This window comes from Mustela nivalis (genome assembly GCF_964662115.1).
Source record: "Mustela nivalis genome assembly, chromosome: 4".
In the NCBI taxonomy this organism is placed as follows: domain Eukaryota; kingdom Metazoa; phylum Chordata; class Mammalia; order Carnivora; family Mustelidae; genus Mustela; species Mustela nivalis.
Genome location: NC_139023.1, coordinates 96,599,016 through 96,616,883, shown reverse-complemented (window position 1 = coordinate 96,616,883; position 17,868 = coordinate 96,599,016). Strand labels below are relative to the sequence as shown.

The window sequence follows — 17,868 nt, the reverse complement described above, 5'->3', positions numbered from 1 at the left end:
CCAAAGTTCAACAGAGAGTTACCATGTGACCCCACAGTTCTACTCCTAGGTATATGCCCCAAAGAATTAAAAACAGAACAGTGTTATTCATGAGAGCCAAATGGTGGAAACAGCCCAAATATTCATCATGGATTAATGGATAAACAAATTATAATAATACATGCAATGATATAGTATTCAGCTATAAAAAAAAATGGGGTACTGTCAGATACTACAAACTTCTAAAACACTGTATGAAATAAAGGAACCAGACACAAAAGTTCATATACTATATGATTTCATTTACATGTAATATCCAGAATAAATAAATTTGTAGAGACAGAATGCAGACTGGTGATTGCCAAGGGCCAAGGGAAGGAAGGAATGATGAGAAACTATTTAATGGCTCAGGGAGTTTTACTTTGCAGTGACAGAAATGCTTTGGACTAGATAGAGGTGGTGTTTGCGCAGCACTAAAAATGTATTTAATGCCACTGTATTGTTCACTTTAAAATTGTTAACTTTATGCTATGTGAATGTAACTCAATAAATTATTAAAAATTCTGAGTGTACTCAGAACAAATACAATGTGCATGTTTAAACATAAACAAAACAGAAATTAAAATAATAATGAGTTATAACTGAAATAAACAGTATTTTATGTATTTATCAACATTATTAAAGGTTCTTGCTTTCACTGAAATCTTGATTAGTGATAATACCTTTAGGTAGAAATATATCATTAAATTTTCTTTCTAATTAAGTTAAACAGATATTTGATTTTAATGGCAGTCATAACGAAAAGAGATACTTCACAAAGGTAAGTATCTACATGGAAGGGCATGCACCAAAGTATATTGTCTGCATTTATCAAACCATGAAGCTATTTCTACAGTCCCTTAATATATATAATCTCTAGTACAAAATATATAATATTACCTACCATAGAATACATAGTATCTATTATTAACATGTCATTAGATCATATACGACATTGTTCTATAACATAGATGATATTATATATAATTATGTATCAGTTGAAGTAGAATATAAATTTTGCCAGGAAATTTGTGTCGCTCCAAAATCAAGCATTATTCTTATAAACTACATGAAAAAATGTTGCTTTTTAAATATTTTTTAGCACATCATTCGAAACCTATTGAAACTCTTCATCTGGAAGATTTTAAAGAAGTTTGAAATTTCGACTTCCAAACTTAAAAAATTAAAAAGTGTGTAATTCTGATGGTTTTTATAGGTGATAGATTTTGGCAATAAATTTTTTTATTTGACAATAAAATTACTCAATGATTAAAATTTTTCAAATTCAAATTTTCAAAATGCTTTCTCCAAAATCACAAGTTTATTTTAAACAAACTTAATCTCTTAAGCACTGCTTAAGCCATTCACTTCACCTGGTATATTATTTTGATAATACCTGTTAACATAACATGGTTTCCTCATCCTTTTGGTATCACAAAAAAAAAGGTCAGGAAAACTGGAACGCCTTTACTTCAGTTTTGAAAAAGAATGTGTATAACTCATCTTTGACAACTCATGAGGTAAGTGATGAATTTCTGTGAGGTAAAAAGATTTTCAGGGTCATTTCACACGTTTCTCATGATACTGAAATTTAAAAGTCTTGCTTTTATCATAACAAAATCAATGGCACCTTTTAACACTACAGCACCTCACAATAAAACAAAAGTGAACAAACACATGAGCAGGCTCCTGTCCAAACACCTACCCTTCCTTAACATTTCAAGACGCACAGCTGAAGACGAGACACAGGGGGAGCAGAAGTGTCAGGAGACATGCTAAATATTATTAATTTTCATTATTTTTCCAGTTAGATGAAAATCAACATAAGTGGGATTTATAATCTTACCCTCTCCTACCCCAGTGGATCATGGTTCACACTCGCTGGGGATGCACACCCACTTCAGAGACCACTGTTCCACTGAACTAGTCGGGTGAGTGGGAACATATGCATTTACCTACCACATGGTTGTAAGAGCAAATTGGCTCAACCAACCAAATGATTTTTATATAAATAATTATATTCTAAATAAAATGTATGCCCTAGAACTACTGTCCAGAAGGTAAAAATATTGACAAAAATCTTGCTTCGCTTACATTGTTTTGGAAATAGTTTTTATGCTAAACAATTTTTCTTTCCTTTGTAATAGAAGTGCTTCCTATTCTAAAGAGTACAGTGATGACAGGTATTGTGAAATAAGGTTTTTGTTGTAGGCAAATACCTTGCAAAACCAAATAATAAAAGGCAAAGCCATCCAGTTTTCCAAGCATCTTACAGAACACTTTTTTTTCTAAAAATGCATTGTTGTAATCTGATCTTTTGTGATTTCTGAAATTGTATTCAAATATATTTTAAGATGTTAATAATGAAACAAAGTTCATGTGCAGTTACAGATACTGTGTTCTATTAAAAAAACTAACTTATTTCCAAAAAACTCATCCTGAAATAGTCTTTATCCTGCACTGGCTCATGTGTGTGCAAGTTGTCCACCAGTCATCTAAGAGATCTGGGGAGGGACAACCAGTGAGGAGAGAACCCAGACCTTTGTAAGACGTCATGTCACCAAGAATGCCATAAATCATGCCAATTAGATGCCCAACATCTGGTCAACAACTTATCACGAGGCACTAGCCCTTCATAAGTCTATTCTTTTTTCTTTTAGTTAACTTATATATTTTGTTACACAGAACAAGAAGGAGGTCAGAAATTGTGTGTTCCATTCCTCAAATAAATACTAACTTCTAAAATATTCCTGCCATAAAAATTTTTCAAATATTCTATCCTTCCATCCAATTGACTCTATGCCTACCCTCAAATTGAATCCCATCTTATCTTTAAAATCTGGTCTTTCTCCCTTGTTCTTTATTACCTGTGATATCTCCATTAGATAAAAGAAGTATTTCACCATCTATGCCCATACATGAAGATACATTCATATTCTAGAGATTTCATTGATTCTGGTTAGTAATGTCTTCCAGAAGGAAATAAAAAATCAGTCTCTTCAAATTGACAATGGTCATAGAAAACCTTTTTCAGAGGTATGAAGTTAGTCCTAAGTAGATACAAACATTAACTGAATTATTTCTTTTACTAATAATTATGTCTCTGCTTACTTTTTCCCCAAGTTTCTCCCTGATGACTCTACCTATTAATCTCACTCCTTCCTGCTGTCACTTAAAGTGCCTTCTCTAGTTAGTAACATTTTAGTCCTTCACCTAAGAACTAATGGAGTAGTAAATTTATAAATATCTCCTCTTCAAGAAAATGAATGGTTTTAATGCACTGTAGCTCAGTTGATCTAGACACAACCATATCTGACAGTGTTAGTGACATAATAACTGTGAAATCACACAATCCCATGCCCCAAAGGCAAATGGCTCTTTGTGTCCTCTGATCCTGATGGTTTCTTAGTCACATATCTTATCATGGAATGTGTGAAGACATAGAAGCAAAAAATAGCATGATCACGTGTAAGCTTAGAATTTCAAGATTCCTCCTCACCACCTCCATATATTTGAAAAAGTCATTCTTCATTTCACTTATCTCTACTTTAGTATTCTCCATAGCACTTATCACCACCTGGCATGATTGTTTTTTATTATTTATATTCATTAATATTTATTTATTCATATAAACTTCAAGAGGGTGGAGACAATTGTTTGTTATTCTGCCTCCAATACCTAAAATAGTTCCTGGCATATAGATGATACTCAATTAATAATCATTGCATGAATTTATTAACAGTTTAATACTGGAAATTAAATTATTTTTCTTCCCTCTATTTAGTACGGTCTAGAGAAGATTTTGATATTAATGAGTTTTTTCTTCTTCTAGCAGTATTTCCTTTTCCAATTAAATAACCTCCTTTCCATTTTTTATTGAAAGTCAACTCACACAAAAGATTTGATGGAGTGCTACATTTGTACTTCTTTCACATAAGTTGGTTCTATATTGTCTTTAACCGTCATATAATTTTGAACGCTTTTAAAGAGAGGAGACTAAAATTCAAACTACCTCATGTTTCCTCCTTACAGTTTCATACATATGGCACTTATCAGTAACACCTTTACAGAGACATATAAAGTACTGCACTTCAGTGTCCAGCCAAATCTCATAAAAATGATCTTCAGAGTCATTCCATCTTTTAGATTTCTAGAGATTTGGCTTGATAGAGATAAGTGCTAGGAAATTTTATTTTTATTCTAGATCTATCAATTGTCAATATCTCTAATGCTTATCTCTGATGCAAAAATAAACAAAGATTTCATTTTTCTAATATGCTTTATCTTTTTCAGATGGTTTGTATAAGTCACAAACCTGGTACTTGAAGATTCTTACAATACAGAGATTCATGGACCCTGACTTTTCTAAACGATCACTTCTCCCTAAACTTGAATTGATTTGAGAATAAACTGGTAAGCATTTTGGGTTTTGAAATTATATTATCAAATTTTGAATCCTTACTTCTCTTTTTAAATATGTATTTATTATGATATATAATTATTATAATAATTTTGATACAAATTTTTTTCCTAAAAGTTCCTATCTAATAGACAAATGGACATCACAGCTAGTATAAAAATTTTAAGTAATATTATGACTAATACTAATAATGATGGTATAGTTATAGGTAGAGCTGAAAGGATAGAAAATATTTTTATATTTAAGAAACAAATATTTTCCTAATTGGAATTACAAAGTTGACCCATAAGCATGATATATTTATGATTGCTTGAAAATGTCAACCTCTGCCTGTCACCTGGAAGTCTTCTGCTAATAGCAGAACAACTGGTAAATCCCTGCCTTTTCTTACTTTGCTTTTATTTGGTGAAAATTTCATTTTTGAAAAGCTAAGGAGGTAAGAGTGAAGAAATGGTATATTGAACTTAATTTACTAAATCCTACCACCATGGGTGATATTTACACTATTTCCTAAGAGGCACCAACCATTCAGGTCCTAGTGGCTCTCCATGCCCCTGCAGTTACTCTGTTAGCTGGATTGTAGGTACCCTGGATCTGAAGAGAAGTTTGAGCAACCAGTGAACTGGAGGGACACTTGGGTGTCTCAGGTGTTACAGTACCATAACAGCATTACCCATTATGTTATATATCTGCTGCATATCTGCTTTGTTGATAATTCTCTCCCCCTTTGCCCTTGAAGATCTTGAATTTGTCCCCTACTGTACAACCCATGAATATATCTTTGTCTCTGAACCTCATTGTTACCTAATCTAAACCACAAGTGTCACCATTTTTATCCTCTCAAAAAGCATTCCAACTTTTTCCCAGGCTCTAGAGGCCCTATTTTTCTAATCTATTTTGGCTTTTGCTGGCTGATTAAACTTTTGATTGACCTCTCCAGGTCAAAATCTTCAATGTTTCTCCATTAGCAACACAAAAACCCAAAAATTCATAGTCTGAACACTAGGACATAACTTTCATCCTATTCTAAAATATCATTGTGTATCTGTTTCCTTCTTTCAAGTCACTCTACAATCCAGCCAAATGACAACTTGTTTTTCTCTAAATAGAGGACACATTTCCATGCTCCTATTATTTTCTTTTGTCACAACTTTGAACTGGAATGCAATTTCCTTCTTTGTGCAACCTCTTCAAAGCTCACCTCACACAGATCTTCGTTATAGTCTTCAATGATCTCTATGCTCATTACGAGTTTTATAATGCTTTACATATGCTGTTGATGAAAGTAATCATTATGTTGTACAGTTTACCTGATTTATTTTTGCATACATCTAATCTTCCTTTGCAGACTGTAAGGTTTTTTGTTTTTGTTTTTGTTCAAGTATGACACATAGGTGATTTCTTTTTTGTATCCTCTTAGCTTTTAGCACATACCATACCCACTCAGCACCCAAAAGATATTTGGTGTTTGAAGAAATAATTATAATAAAGAACTAGAGAACAAAGTGGAACTGGCAAGAATGCTTGCAAGGAGGGATTCTCATACCAGAACTCAACTAACTAAAAAAAATAATAAATACTAGCTATAGTAAATAATGTGCCCTGATCTCTAACATGACATATCCTTATATTAGCTAAAAGGTAGATAAAACTAGAAATCCCAAAACAGCAAATAATCAAGGGGGATGGACGTCCATAAAAATTATATATGGTATAAAAGCAAACTTTAACAGTACCAGAGACAACTAAAGAAACTAATCTACATTCACAGGCATTATTGTGAACAGAAGTTGGAAGGGGACTGCCCTGACTGGAGACTCTTGAATATCAAAGAACAGAACAGCAAGAACACAAACCAGAACTGAGTTTTCTCAAAAATATCAAGGACAACAAAATAACTGTGGAACTGGGGAGTAGGGAGTTCTATGTTTGTTTGTTGTTAGGTTGCTTTCATTTGGTTTGGTTAACGGATCAATTATAATTCACTGTATTTTAATAAAGGAAAGAAAAAATAAATAGGGAGGAAGGTAGGCCTACTGCATAGGGAAGGTAGTGAGACAGATAAATAGATCAAGTTGCCAAGAAACATACAAAAATGCCTAGATAAAACAGAATAAGAATGGGTGAAGATATCTGCAAATGTCTTACCACGTGATGGACTAGTATCCAAAACCTGTAAAGAACTTATCAAACTCAACAGCCAAAGAATAGATAATCCAATCAAGAAATGGGCAGAAGTCATGAACAGACATTTCTCCAAAGAAGATATACAAATGGCCAACAGACACATGAAAAAATGTTCCACATGACTCAGCATCATGGGAAATACAAATCAAAACCACAATGAGAGACCAGCTCACCAATGGCTGAAATTAACACATCAGGAAACAATAGATGTTGGTAAGGATGCAAAGAGAGGGGAATCCTCTTACACTGTAAGGTGGGAATGCAAGCTGATGCAGCCATTCCGGAAAACACTATGAAGGTTCCTCAAAAAGGTGAAAATAGAGCCACCCTATGGCCCAGCAATTGCACTACTGGGTATTTACCCTAAAGATACAAATGTAGTGATTCAAAGGGGCACGTGTACCCAAATGTTTATAGCAGCCATGTCCACAATAGCCAAACTATGGAAAGAGCCCAGATATTCATCGACAAATGAATGGCTAAAGATGTGGTATAAATATACAATGGAATACTACTCAAACATCAAAAAATGAAATCTTGTCATTTACAATGACATAGCTAGAAGTAGAGGTTATTATGCTAAGCAAAAGGAGCCAATCAGAGAAAGACAATTATCATATAATCTCACTCATACATGGAATTTGAAAAATAAAACAGAGGATCATAGGGGAAGAGAGGAAAAAGTAAAACAAGGTGGAATCAGAGAGGGAGACAAATCTTAAGTGACTCTCAATCAAAGCAAATAAGTTAAGGGTTGCTGGGGTGTGCAGGGTTGGGGTAACTGGGTGATGGACATTAAGTAAGGCACATGATGTAATGAGCACTGGATTTTATAAGATTGATGAATCACTGAACTCTACCTCTGAAACTAATAATGTATTATGTGCTAATTAATTAAATTTAAATTTAAAAAAAAAACAAATTTTAAAAAAGATCAAAATAGAATAAAATTTCAATTAAATCATGAAGAAAGCATCAGATAAACCCACACTGAAAGGCATTCCACAAGCTATCTGACCAGTACTCCTCAGGTAGGTCAAGATTCATGAAAAATAAGGAAATAATGAGAAACTGTCTCAGACCAGAGGAAAGTAAGGAGACATAATGACTAAATCCAGTGTGGTGTGCTGGATTGGATCCTGGAACAGAAAGAGGAAATAGAAAGCTAGTGAAATTCAAATAAAGTGGTCTAGTGTCTGTCGGTTCTCCATGAAACTTCTATGCCCTGCTGGCTATGTGGGAATTTTCCTACTATTCCTGAGCCAGGGGAAATTATGAAGCAAGCTAAGACATGCGGCTTCCTCCATGCTGTGATTAGGTGAAAGGGAATAAACACAGAAACACAAGTACGTCCTTTTGGATTTTTCTTGTTAACTATCTCTCTTGGCTGCTATCTTTCAAATGAATTTAATGTCACTGGAAATGGGAGTGATCACACCTTCAGGGCTTCATGGGTACCTCTGTTTTCTAGGTCTAAATTCCTTCTGCTTTTAACACTATGAGTTTCCATCCCCACATTCAAATACTAATGACATTATAATTTTTACATATCTGACCATTTATTCACTTATTTAACAAGTTTTTATTGTTTACTATGTGCCAATGCATCAGCACTTTCCTAAGAGCTAAAGATTCAAAAGACCAAGAACGTTTCTTACATTCATACAGTTTATATGTGGTGTTTATTGAATGCTTGCTTTGCCAAAGGGTATATATATACATATATACATATACATATGTGTATATACATATACATATGTATAAAGTGTGTATGTGTATATACATATATGTATGTATATATGTATATATGTATTTGTATATATGTATATATGTATTTGTATATATGTATATACATATGTATAGAGTGTATATATACATATACACAAATGTATATGTATATATATACTTTATACTTAACTAGATTATATAGCTGTATAATTAATGCTAAAGACTATTAATTTACTTATTGATATGAAGTTGGAGGGAAGATTTTACATAAGATCCCAATGGGTAAACATTTGGACCGATACTAGTGAGATTAATTTTAAAGTCCTAGAGATGGATTTTTTTTAAAGATTAACAACTCAAATGAAGGGCTATTTAAACAGCAGCAGATCTTAATATATGTTTAAAAAAAAAACCTTGAGGTTTCTTTCACAATTCTCTACTTGATTATATATGTGTTAACTAAGAAATGACTACCTAAAAAGGTAACGTACAATTTCAGATTTTACTGCAAGAGTAAACTACATTATTCTGTATATACTACTACATATTGACTCTGAATGCTGTATTTTATATTAAAATAATGATGCATGTTCTTAGAGAAATAATTTGTCCAAAGACCATTTCATCTGAAGAAAGGTTGAAGAAAATAGGAATTTTCCACAAGTAGAAAACACGCTTTAGAGAAATCGTGATAGGTTTTTTGTTTTGTTTTGTTTTGTTTTTTGTTTTTTAAGATTTTATTTATTTGACAGAGATCACAAGTAGGCAGAGAGGCAGGCAGAAAGAGAGGGGAAGGGAAGCAGGCTCCCCACTGAGCAGAGAGCCCGATGCGGGGCTCGATGCGGGGCTCTATCCCAGGACCCTAAGATCATGACATGAGCCGAAGGAGGAGGCTTTAACCCACTGAGCCACCCAGGCGCCCCACATGATAGGTTTTAAAGAATTGCCTTGTCAAAGAAGAACTCTACTTTTTTTGGACAGTGCCAAGACACCAAACTGGAACAATCCGGTGGAAGTTATATACCCACAGATGTCAATCAATAGTAGTTAGAACTAGATAAGAATAAGGCTATTTAGAAAATCAAAGAGCTTGGGGCACCTGGGTGGCTCAGTGGGTTAAAGCTTCTGCGTTCGGCTCAGGTCATGATCGCAGGGTCCTGGGATGAAGCCCCACGTGGTGCTCTCTGCTCAGCAGGGAGCCTGCTTCCCTTCCTCTCTGCCTACTTGTGATCTCTCTCTCTCTGTCAAATAAATAAATAAAATCTTAAAAAAAAAAAAAAAAGAAAATCAAAGAGCTTCCTCAAGTGATAATCACACTGTCATGATGAAAATGTCAGGGATGGAATAGGACTGTAGTAGGTCAGATCATAAGACCTTTATAGTTTCTCCCAACTTCAGAATTCTACAGTTCTGAGAAGATAGAGATGTCATATTTATGATATAAATAAAAGCAGATGAGTTTGCCTTCTGTGGTTGCTAATGTGCTATGAGTTTTCATCTCTTGCTGCTTCTCATATTTGCCCCAAATCAGCTCCCAAATATCGATTTGATTAGACTACCTCATTTGTTACCCTTGGCAATAATCCAACTATACTCTATTCCCACACCAACAGCGGATGACATCCAGCTATATTTAAGACAACAAATGTTATTAAATCTTGGTTTGTTTCAGTGATTTTTGGAACCCGGTCTACCTTCTTTAGTTTTGATGTGGGAATTTGACAGTAATGATTTGTAAATCTTCCAAAGAAAGGTGAAAATCAGAGAAGCAAGAATTCCTCAGTCCTGATGTTTCACAGATTAGTGGCCTGCCATTAAGAAAGTGTGGGGCATTGGGTGAGTGAGCTGGAGTCATAAACATTATCAGGTAAAAGTGAGGTTTCCCGGGGCTGCAGAAAGAAATGAGCTTGTTACTCCTTCTGGTATTAATCATAATAAGTGTTTTATCTAAGCCTGTCATGTTTAGTTTCTCCATGCAATTTACCTCTCAGGCACGCTGTTCACTGTATCAGTTGCTCTTATCTTTTAACTTATAGTCCTCAAGTACCTAAATGTATTTCCCGGAAAGTTCCCACAGTTAACATGACAAAAGTCAACAGAGTGCTATTTTAGGACAATGATGCTCTTGCATTATAAAAGACAGTTGCTTATACCTGCTACTCCTATCATCTGTTGAAAACTCTAACAGGCAGCACTGATTCTTTGCCTAACTGCAATTTTACTGTGGGATTTGCAAGAGTTTAAACAGGGGTCCCAAGTGCTTTAAGATTTTTATTTTATTTTTTTTTTAATTTTGCCAAAGAAATAAAATAGAGATGTGCTTATCCAAGATCATCCTCATTTTGTCTGAACCAACCCTTGTTAGCTGATACACTAAGTCCACAAGCTGCTTTCCAGGATCACATTCGAGAAGCTCACCTTCTGAGGATCAGAGAACACGGCTAGGAGCAATCCAACCAACCAGACAATCAGACAACAAAAAATTCAAACCAACAACAATGCAAATACAGACTTTTGGCTAAAGATGTCAGAGGAAAAACCCGGTAGAACTTATAAAACCAGTCCGCAGTTTGCACTAAAGAAAGATGTCAACCTCAGAGAAAGATATGACTTGAAGATTAGACAGCTAATAATATTCCACTCTGTGCGACCCTATTTCATTGTAGTCCTCTTATGATCTGCTAATAATCCTTTATAATTAAGCTTCCAGCATAATATTAAAATGTAATCCACACGAACACCAATCGCAGTATATTTCCAAGGCTGAAGTGGTTACGGCTTCCAGCCATGCATGACAATTACTGTGCAGCTTTAATTTCATAATTTTTAAATGGTTTGCCCCAAGATTTAAAGAAAAAAAAATATGATTCATTTCTATCCATAAGTGCAGGGAAATAGCTCTCATTTAAACTCGGACTGTTAAAAGGGTATCCAAAGTATAGGCCTTATGAATTTGCCTTCTTCCCTTTAGAACCAAAACCACTGTTCCAACCCCACAGAAGCAAGGTCATCTTTTGATGTATCGTATGAAATGTTTACAGTCAATGAAGCTGGTAGTATCAGAAACTGCAAACGCTTATCACGGGGCAACACGTACACTCCACAGTACATGTCATAGGATTTGATTAAACACTACTGCCCATATTCAACTGTAGTGCCCATAATACTTTCTATTTCTTCTAATTCGATGCATTGTCTTCATCATATCTTGAAAAAAATCAGCTTTTGTCCGATGACTACACCATAATTTGAACGAAATAATAATCATTGGAAGAAACACATCCAAAACATATTTCATTTACCTGAAGTGGTTTTATATTCCATTACAGCTGAGTTATAAACATAATGTGCTTAGTAGAACTACTTCAGAACACAATTATTTTTAGGATGTTGTAGGGTTAGTATGTTTTCTTCCAAAGAATGACTAGAAAATTCTTTTGAATCTAGGAGATTCAAAAAAATCTCTTCTGATTCCGACTCTCATTGAAACATAAGGGGGTTGGAATGATGTTAAGGACTTTCACATTTAAAATGTTGGTTTTGACCGGAACAAAGGAAAAAAAGGTGAAAATTATTGAGTAATCTTTTAAAAGATCTGAATGGATTTGTAATTTACAGTTAACAAAATGGTATTAGTGTAGGTTTGTTCTGAGTCTTACTGCAGATAAGGAAAATAACGTGCCGTCAGATAGGAAATAATGACTTGCAATCATTATGAGTCTATCTAGAATCATAAAGCAATGTGAAAAAAAATACTGTTTCTCAAATAGCTATTTGGTGAGATTACTATTAGACGTTTGACTAAATTTATTTTTTACTCATTTTTTTGCATTTTGATTCATTGATGTAATATTCTATCATAAACTTTATCCATAATATTCACAATGATTATTTTAGTAACTCATTAAAAATTACATCAGTTTCAAAATGATTATCTGAGCCCCTACCCACATTTCAAAAAATTCAGTGAAACAGCAATGCAAATATATCAGTTCTGAAAAGTGTAAGATATGGAACTGGAACCCCATAGTACTAATACAGGACAACCCAAAGAGAAAGTACTTGTGCTTCCGGCCTCCTCAGGTGTGGGTGAAGTGATAATGGTATACAAAGAGACATTTGACTTAATTTAAACATCTCTCCTGAGGGGAAATGTTTTCCTTAATTTGCATATGTGTTGTTAAACAAAAGCAAGTTCCAAGGGGATGATTTACAAGTGTTGTTCAGGCCATTTTAAAATTCTTTCTGTCAAGGTTACTGATAATAATGTCCTTCCAAAAATTTCTTGGAAACATTTCATTAGAGTGCTCCTATTTTCATAGAAGTTTTACATAATACTAAGCATTGAGAAAAATAGACCAAGAGATTGTAAAGACATCTTGTATTTAACGCTAGCTCTATGGCAGATGCTGTGGCATATGGTGATGGAAGTAAAAAGATGAAGAAGACATAGGGTTTGACTTCAGAAAGCTTTCAATCTAGTAGTGAGGTTTGGGGAGGGAGGTCAGAGGAGGAATAGAAGAAACACCAGGCAGAAATGAACTAAAATACACGAGCCAGAGAATTCAGTGACAAGAGCCTTTGAGAGGACAGGCAGGAAATACAAAATTCAAAAGCTAGTTCATTACAAGACAGGAGGGAGTGGTAAGAACTCTAAATAACCAGAGGCACACAAAGCAAGTTACTCTAAAACATTGTGTCAGTAAATCAAAATAGTCTATCAGCTGAATTCCATCTGCAATTTACAACCCTTGTTTTAAAACTGTAATACAGACCAAACTGTGACACGTTGTAGTAACATACAAGTAAAATTTATGGAGAGCTTTGGGCAGTTGGAGGGCTAAATCGGTTAAGCTTCTGCCTTCAGCTCAGGTCATGATGCCAGTGTCCTGGTTTGAGTCCCACATCAGGCTCCCTGCTCAGTAGGGAGTCTGCTTCTGCCTCTCCCTCTCCCTCTGCCCCTCATTTGTGCTCGCTCTCTCTGTCTGTCTCTCACTTGCGCTCAAATTTAAAAAAAAAAAAAAAAAAAATTCTTTAAAAAAAAAAATTAACAAGAGCCTAAACATTACAGTGAGTAAATTCAGGTAAGGGATTGGAAAAGTCTTCAGAAAGAAGATAAGATTTAACCAAATCCTGACAAATAAGGAAAATTGTGGATACAGTATGATGCAGTTGCTCAGGGCCTGGGATTTGCAGTTACACTGCCTGGGTTCAAATGCTTGCTCTGTCACTCGCCAGTCCTGTGATCCTGGCAAGTTACTGAACCACTGTAAGCCTCATGTTCCTCATATATAACTTGGGTACCAATCTCGGTGGATTGTTTCAAAGATTAAATAAGACACATATAAATTCTTGGTTTAGCTATTACATTTACACACACAGCTAAACATATTAGCCATTTTCATTAATCATTTCTAGAGTTTAGCAATCTTTCTGGGAAAATTGATCCCAGATTTCACCATTTATCACCATTTTGTTGTGGTGCAGCTGTTACAAGCAAGCTGAGTTATTAGAACTGGAGCCAAAATAATCAAAAAAAAAAAAAAAAAAAAAAAAAAGCAAAGGAGATGACATGGAGCACTGTAATCAACAAAATAGTAATTACCAAGAAGTGTTACACCATATTTTATTACTCTTGTATGAGACGCCTAGGGAACAGACTTAGTATAAGTCATGCCATTTTTATAAACAGTGGGCATTTCATAACACAGTCATGTTACTATACCCGTGTTATTGCAACCTTAACAGAAAATCTGCAAACTACTCCAGACATAACAATTTCAGGAAATGCACCCCTACCCTAAATGTCTGCTTAATTCAACATTTTTGCTTCTGTACTGCGCTTGGCAATTTCAGAAACTGGCAATAGGATGTGGTTTATGCCTTTATACATCTACCCCTGAACTCATTTGGGGCTGTGAGATTTTGGAGTGCATGAGCCCCCTCGCAGCCACCAGCTTTTTAATAAAGACTCCTCAATGTGACCTACTGAATGCGGTGCCCACCGTATAACTCGCTGCTCTAGATATAACATGAGAATGGCTCACTATTTTAGAAAACTGCAAGCTGAGGCAAGACAACCTTATCTTGTTCAACACTGGAATCATTAGTGAAAATGCACTCAATCAGAAATAAATGGTGCTGACTGCAACAAAACAATTATGCCAAGCGCTTGCTCATTTCCTGTCATTTGGCTTTCATGTTGATTTAACTGTTGTGAGTATATTCCACCTTTCAAACTCAGAACAAGGGGTCACAAAGACATTTTCAATGAAAGATCATTTCAAGCTTTTCCTCTCTGGGGATTTTCTATTGAAAGGGCAAAAGACTGGATAAGCAAATGGAAAATCATTAAAAGCAAAAATTAAGCACGTTTCTCTCCATGTTTATTTCACACCTAATTTCCCACAACACCCTCCAAAAGGTTTCCTACACTCTTCAGTGCACATTCCTGAGCCTGATTCTAAAGGTCTTTCTTTTTTTTTTTTTAAGATTTTATGTATTTATTTGAGAGAAAGCGATTTTATGTATTTATTTGAGAGAAAGCACGCAAGCAGCGGGGAGGGGCAGAGGGAGAAGCAGACTCCCCTTTGAGCAAGGAGCTCCTTGCTGGGCTCAATGCCCAGTTTGATCCCAGGACCCTGAGATTATGACCTAGCCTAAGGCAGACATCTAACTGACTGAGCCACCCAGGCGCTTCTCTCAAGACCTTTCTTTTTTTTTTTTTTTTTTTTTTTTGGACTCAAGGCCTTTCTTAATCTGACCTCTCAGGGATTCCCAAGAGCACGCTTTGCTCCCAGCAGGCCAATAGGATTTGCTCTGCCTTACAAATGTCTTCAGTAGCTCCAGGCCACTCACAGTCACCCCCCAGCCCCCCAGCCACTTACTCTATTCTAAACAAATCCTCTCTTTCTCTTAAGCACTAATTCTGGTCCTTATGTGATTTCAACTGCTACAGGCCAAAATGGACTCTCCCTGAGAGGGAGCAGGTAGTTTACTTTCTTTAAAAAAAAAAAAAAACCTTCAAAATGGACTCTCCTTCTGTCAAATTCCTGTTTAATTATAGCCTATTTCTTTATAGCCTGTTTGTTTAAATCAGTCTCATTGACATGAGATCTATGAGAACTACAGTTACTTCTAAAATCTGCCAGTCCTATGCTTAGCCTTTCTCCCCAAAATAAAAATTTCATAGCTATTACATTGCATTTATTTCTAGGTGTTTCTTTATTTTTAAACTATTTGATTTGGCATGACTTTTTATGGAAGATGTCTAATGTTAGGACTTAGATTTTCTTTTCTTTTCCCCCTAAACAGCCAGTTAACACCATTTACCAAATAAGCCTTCCCTTCACAATTCGGCTCTACTGTCTTCTTGAACCCAAGCGACTTATTTCAAGGGACCCTCTTGCATTGATCAGCCTATTCTCGAAGCCACCTCTGAAATGTTTAAATCATTCATCTGCATTTCGTTTAGCAATGCAATTTTTATGAACATACATTCATATGACTATTATTCTAGGTAAGTTTAAAACTATTTTGTTTCATAAAACAAACCATAGGTTTTCATAAGAATCACTTTAATATGCCTATTAATTGGGCCAGGAACATATTACTACTATATTTGATATGTCTCATAACATTTAGAAACATGCTAATCTTCTCATTTATATACATTTAGCATTATTTTCTAAACTCTCCTATATCGTCTTTTAAAGGTCTGAACAAGCTGAATTGCTCCCTGCTCTCTGAACAAACCTGGTACATGTCAACTTTTCCAGATCTTCCCACTTTCATCTTCACACTACAAATATCCTCAATATATCTCTTATGACTGCAACTCCCTTTCCAAAGAAACCCATCTCACATGACTGGTCTCCATGGATCTTCTAATTACACAATGAGAAATAATCTTTTGATTTTCTAGATTACTTTGTGGGGAGGTAATTTTGTGGATAAGTTTTGTCACATCAAAAATTTTGATCTGTTGTTACCCAAATGTCTGCTTTCCCCTTTTTTCTTTGGTTTCCAATATCTATCTATGTAACCCTTTCTGTTGTCACTTAGCTCCAGCTTGTGTGCAAGTCTCTAGACTTTTCAGCACTTCCCAAAAAGTCCATTTGACAAAGTCACTGATAAGAAGCAAAGTTTTTTTTTTTTTTTACAGAAAATTTTACAACTTAGAGGACAAGTGTTTTACACTATATATCCTCAACAAACTATATAAAAATTGTTTAAAATCCCTATCGACTATATTCCGTCTTCCCCAAATCCCCGTCTCCACTGGTCAGCCCCTGGCATTCTTATCTTCTCACACCCAGCCAGCCGGAATGGTCACTGCCGTGGCCAAATGTCCTACGAGGCAGAGGGCTTTCTCTTCTTTGTAAGGTCTGGGCCCCAGGTGATAATAGGACTTCAGAGTCTTAGCCTCTGTCCAGATGTGAACTCATCAAACTATCATCAAAAACATCATTGGGAGGAAGGGGTGGTGGGAGTCTCTTCATAAAATGAAGTTCTATACCAGCTGCTAGGAAAATAGAAACTTCTCCATATCTGTATTTACTTAATTATGACCACATGTAGTCTCTCTACTATAGACAAATTCTGTAAGGGCAAAATCACTGTCATATTAACCTTTAAATACCCCACCACACTAGGTGTGTGACCCACAATACCTCGTGTCTTGTAGATGAATGTTTATAGATGAACAAATAACTTATTCGATGAACTCTATTCATTAAAATGAGGAGACTAATTTTCACTACTACATAAACCTTGTTTCCCACTTTCTTCCCTAGGTTTACAATACTTCCATTCTCTTAGCAGCGAGTTATTTTTTTTTTTTAAAAAGGAACAAATCCACCTATAGTTTCAAGTTGCTCCTTTCATTTCTATGTTTTATTTTTGTTTCTCATTTACTCCAAACCAAGCTCTCTCAAATTCCCAGAGTATCAAAAAAAGACAAAGAGAAAAAATAAAATTGGTAGTACCACCTAAATCTCATGCAATAGGATATTGAATAAGATTTTCTGTTTGTCCTAGAATGTGCAGATGGGACAAAAAGATGAAAATAAAATTAATTAAGCACCCTGTTTTAAAGAGAAGAAAGGCCTGGAAGTTCAAACAAAAGTTGTCAAAAGTGCAACCAGACGCACCTGGGTGGCTCAGTTGCTTAAGCCCCTGACTCTTGATTTTGGCTTAGGTCATGATCTCAAGGTTGTGAAATGGAGTCTCTGTGCTGGACGTGGAGCCTGCTTGAGATTCTCTCTCTACCTCTCCCTCTGTCCTACCCCTTCTAAAAAAATGTGAAACCAGTTTCTTTAATTACAAGATATAGTTTTTAAAATCCAAATTTAAATTTAATTTTACTGGTGCACCTGGATGGCTCAGTCATAAAGTGTCTGCCTTCAGCTCAGGTCATGGATCGAGCCCCACATTGGTCTCCCTGTTCCACGGGAAGCCTGCTTCTCCCTCTCCCACTCCCCCTGCTTGTGTTCCCTCTCTCACTGTGTCTCTCT

The 17,868-nt window shown here is 35.4% G+C and overlaps 1 long non-coding RNA gene across 1 annotated transcript in view; it reads right to left on the bottom strand.

The window, feature by feature from the left end:
- Nucleotides 1–1,447: 1,447 nt before the first annotated feature.
- Nucleotides 1,448–17,868, bottom strand: part of LOC309863163 — a 113,161-nt gene continuing 96,740 nt past the window's right edge. The window contains exon 5 of the long non-coding RNA XR_014310898.1: nt 1,448–1,553. This is a non-coding gene — a long non-coding RNA (uncharacterized lncRNA). The remainder of the gene's footprint in view (nt 1,554–17,868) is intronic.